The sequence below is a fragment of the Wyeomyia smithii genome, chromosome 3, assembly GCF_029784165.1.
Source record: "Wyeomyia smithii strain HCP4-BCI-WySm-NY-G18 chromosome 3, ASM2978416v1, whole genome shotgun sequence".
Taxonomy (NCBI): Eukaryota; Metazoa; Arthropoda; class Insecta; order Diptera; family Culicidae; genus Wyeomyia; species Wyeomyia smithii.
Window position 1 is genome coordinate 243,544,161 of NC_073696.1, and position 4,987 is coordinate 243,549,147.

Sequence of the window (4,987 nt, forward strand, 5' to 3'; positions counted from 1 at the left end):
TGTAATTAATTTCTTAAGCAGTCAAGCCGCAACCAGCTCACTCTAAGAAAAGATACATTGCAACGTCTTCAGGCTTTCAGTTGGGTACGCATTTTGCTCTAATCAGAGAATCTTGACAGCATGTCAAATTGTAAATACTTGCAGGAACAAACTATAACTTTATTGACCGGCGTCATCGCAAACAACCAACAACAATCGCAAACTGAATGAGTATGGGTACTTGCATCGACGACACTGACGCCATACACTGGTTTGCTTCATTAGCTAGTTTGTTTTGATGATGATTCTTTAGCGGGCCAACATAATTCAATTTTGACCACTCATTATTTCATAATTTTTCAAATGACTCCACCGAATTGGAAAGCTGCATCTTTAAATCCCACGCTCAGACAAAAAACAATACTTTCCTCGCGATGATTGCACACACCGTCCATACGGGGGAAACTCTTCACCCCCAATATTGACGTGGACGGAACGCTTCATGCACCTCATTTGACACCACAATAATCGATTTTACGCAATCACAGCATCGTCATTTCGTGCGGGGTCGCAATTGTCGATGAGCAAACATGAGAGCTGACCGGAGTTCGTCACTCGGCGATGACGGATAATTGACCGGTCAGCGGTGCCCCACCGAGTTGGCCAAGGTGGACACCTCCGAAAAGCTATGGCAACACGAATATTTTCACAGCACAGCAGCTGCAATTTGAAACAAAGTCGTTCACTACCAGCTTTACTTCTGCCAAACTGACACTAAGTCTCCCATATTGTCTAGTGGTTAGGATATCCGGCTCTCACCCGGAAGGCCCGGGTTCGATTCCCGGTATGGGAAAACTTTTTCCCCGTTTATTTATTTACCTGTCACGCTCCACCATTTTGCGTTTCAATAGCAGTGGCCTACCGCGATGGACGAATTCCTCAGTTCGCGCAAACACCACCCCACCGTCAGCGTGTGATCGGAATGCAAACTACTCGATACTGGTCGTGACGATGTCATTAATCCCTTCTTTACATCGGCTTAACATAGAATAAACAACCTTTTGCCTTGAAACCGCATTTCATTCTTTTGCCATGCAAATATGGAAGATGATATGATTTAGAAATAGTTTTCCATTTTACTAGTAGACACTTACCACTGCACGACACGGGAGAAAAGTAAACATCAGACCAAAAATTCAACACTTTCCGCGCGAAGTTGGTGTGCGTGCTGCGACGGCGTTAGAGAGCGATAAACTGTCACATACGAGTAAAAATGTCAAACGAGAAAACGAAACGGGAGAGATATAGGTACAAGCCCCAACACAAACGGCTAACGCTGGCCGCGCCGGTGGACACTCGTCGTGGCTAAACGATGACGCCGTTCTCGGTTTTCTCTCTTTTATTCTGAGGAGGCGGGGCGAAATTAATATACTAGCGACAATATTTTACATTGGAATTATATGCACACGGCACCGGGTGGTATCGTATACGGTATTTATTTTTTTTTCTCGTTATGCCCGTAACTCGTGTCGTGACTTGCGGTGAATTCAAAATCTTCCGGTGCGGTGGCGACTGATGGCGGTGACCAGTAACAGGGTACTGCACAGTGGTGAGTTTCGATCTAAACCGTCAATGATAGTGTATAAGCATGCTAATTGGTTAGTAGTGGTGACTTGTACTGCTGTTTTTCTTGCTGGAAAAACACATAGATTGTGGTAAACTAGAACGAAATTTCTTTCAAGATTTAAGAAATCCTGTCGAAGCGCACCAAATATTGGTAAATGATTTTTTTTAAATTTAAAAAAACATTTTTTTTAAACCATTTTCTTACATTAAAGCTAATTTTAATGTTGAATACAGTTTAACATTTTCCGAGATAAAAACTGATTTCTTTTCGCGGGTAGAGGGTTAATTATGGATATTTTACAATCACTCAATTTTTGCATGCATTGCATTATTGTGCTACAGTCAGAGCCCGATTTAGAAGAAGTTGCCCCGCAGTTTAGGGGACCCTACAAATCAGGAGAAAAAAAATTCACTGCGTATCTATTTGATTCTAATGGTTTCAAATGCAACTGGGTGAACAGTCTTTTTCGAAGATAAAACTGATTGACATTAAGTTGCGCACAACTCTGAAGAATAAAAGACTGTAGAATTTGTTAAGTTGAAAATTCTATAAAATGAAGAAATTGAGTGCTGATTTTGCAGTTGACATGTTTTCAGCGAAGAAACCTCATGAAAAGATGTCCGAAGTGAGGAGCTGCGTAGCTGCAAGGTTACAGAGTCCGCTTTGTCAAGCGGATGGTCGTGGGTTCGAATCTTAGTAGAATCAGGCCATCCGATGTCAAAAAAAGGACTTAAGCATGGGTTTATTCTCAGGCTCCCCACACCAGTTACCCTTCCTTTACGCTGAAATCTACAAAAAACCTTTGCGTGACTTCCTCTTAACAAAAAAATAAGTCCCTCTTATCAATAAAACTGGCCAGAAGGACGCACGACGAAACTTCTCCAGGGAATTATAATTGGTGATATTTGGCAAGAGGAACGAGTATCGGTATAGTAGAACAGTAAGCGTGTAAAGGAAGAGTAGCACATTACACACAAGCACTGATGAACAATAATAATAAGCATGCCACTTCTCAATAGAGGTATTGCTATTAACAGAAGTGCGGGATACAGCAGACACCCGGGCATATATCACAATAGATCTACGATTCTGGTCGCAGTGAGGAAGCCCATATTAAGAAAAAAAAAAAAAAGATGTCCGAAAAGTTTGCTACAAATTCTTGTTTTCGCAACATAGTAAAGATTCTAAATATATATATTATTTGTGGCCCTCACACAAGACTGGGCCCTGGGACACCACAATCGTAAATCTGTTTCTGGCTACAACATCAACATCAGTTTCAGTGTGACAGCTCCTCAGCATGCCCCCGGTTATGGAGAATAAACAACACTGTGACTAAATAAATGGAAAAGAAAAAAATCAAATAAACGAGAATATAAGAGAAAAAATCTTCAAAACTTCCTGCGTTCATTTCTGGGTTATTCGTGTTAATTCCGGGAAAATCATTTAATAAAACCACAATAATTCCGAAGCCCGTGCAAAGACACGTCAATTCCAATATCAGCGTAAAAAAGAGGCTTAAAAAGTGACTCTTGAATATAAGACAAAGGAGAAGAATAGGTATTAATCCTTAATAAAAGAGAGAGAAAATTCAACATGTAACATAGAAAGATAAGATAAGGCAAATATAAACAACTGAAACTCTGACAAAACGATAAACCCAGCTATCGACGACCAGTTACAAAACGAAAATTGTGTATAGTAATATATTAAATTCTTTTCAAGACTTATCTACACCCGAAACAAACGGGGAAGAGCTTGTTACCTTTGAGCCACATTTTTATTACTTTTTGTGTTTCATGGCCGCGAGTCGAGATAAACCTATTTTAGTATTGTTGGGGAATCGACGTGTTGCTGACATTTTACGTGGATCAGACACCTACTAATCGATTCCCGAGACTTTGTCACTCAATATAAGACAGATTTTACCACTTTTAGATATTAGCGCATTAACATTAATGCTCATATATACTCGATATTATTTCGCTTCGTGAAATATACTAAAACCATGCCAAAACCGTGATCGTAGAATCACCGTTTTAAGCTCAGTTTTTGTCCAAATTAACCAATTAACATCTGTTTTAAGATGGATAAGAAAATGCTAATATGTGGAAAGGTCTTAGAATTTTGATGTTTGGCTTCAAAACAAAATGGCGTCAAAAAAATATCTAAAATTTCCGATTTCTCAAATATTCAAAATGGCGGCACGGTTGCCCCTTAAGATGAAATGTATTCAAACTCGGGGAAATTTGTTTGTTGCGTCAAAATACATGAAAAATTCATACATAGAAGCCAAGGCAGAAGAAAAAGTACATTTTTGTTGCACTGTGATCAACGGTTGCATACTGTATGACGGGGAAAATGATACTTGGCAGCTCTTGTCATATTTTTTCTCTACTCCGTATGCGTACAACGAACAAACTAATACACGCACACCGGATGAATTGGAGATAGAGGAAACTAATAATATGTGCAACATATGCGACAGCATGTGTTGTTTCTTGACTGGAGATTGAAAGAGAGCATTTTTCAACAAAGGAAAATTGTGCATGTGATTGAAACGACCGTTATTAGACAGCCGTACTCCCGTAACATGCACTATAAATTTCCCCTTTCCGGACAGCTGTGGATGTCCCCAGTCCAGAACGAAAAAAGAGTGGCTTTGGCATCTCCTTCTTGGTGATTGTCAGCCACAGCAGCTCCTTCTTGGGGAACTTGGTGTGTGAAACGAATTTCACCTCGGAGCTCACTTCCTTCGTGGGGGAAGTAAAATACGAAGTGCCCTGCCAGTCGTTGCCATCCTTCACTGTTTCCGCCATCACGGTTAGAGTTCGACCGATAGGGCTGTCGAATTTTTCTACTGACTCATGGGTTACTATGATTGTTGCTGCATAGGTAGTTTCGTCAGTGCGTGTGAAGGAAAACCCATGAAAATCGGCTCAGTTTTTGTCCGATTTAAGATCTGTTTTTTATAAGATGGGTAAAAAAATGCTAACATGTGGAAAGGTCTTAGAATTTTGATGTTTCAAAACAAAATGGCGTCAAAAAACATCTAAAATTTCCGATTTCTCAAAAATTCAAAATGGCGGCAGGGTTGCCCCTTAAGATGAAATGTGTTCAAATTCGGGGAAATTTGTTTTTGCGTCAAAATACATGAAAATTTCATACATAGAAGCCAAGGCAGAAGAAAAAGTAAATTTTTGTTGCACTGTGATCAACGGTTGCATACTGTATGACGGGGAAAATGATACTTGGCAGCTCTTGTCATATTTTTTCTCTACTCCGTATGCGTACAACGAACAAACTAATACACGCACACCGGATGAATTGGAGATAGAAGAAACTAGTAATGTGTGCAACATATGCGACAATATGTGTTGT

At 40.0% G+C, this 4,987-nt stretch overlaps 1 non-coding gene across 1 annotated transcript; it reads left to right on the forward strand.

Annotated features, from left to right (window-relative positions):
- The first annotated feature begins 760 nt into the window (after window positions 1-760).
- Trnae-cuc (transfer RNA glutamic acid (anticodon CUC)) lies at window positions 761-832 on the forward strand. Its single transcript has one exon. It is a non-coding gene; the product is annotated as a tRNA-Glu (tRNA).
- The last annotated feature ends 4,155 nt before the right edge of the window (window positions 833-4,987 follow it).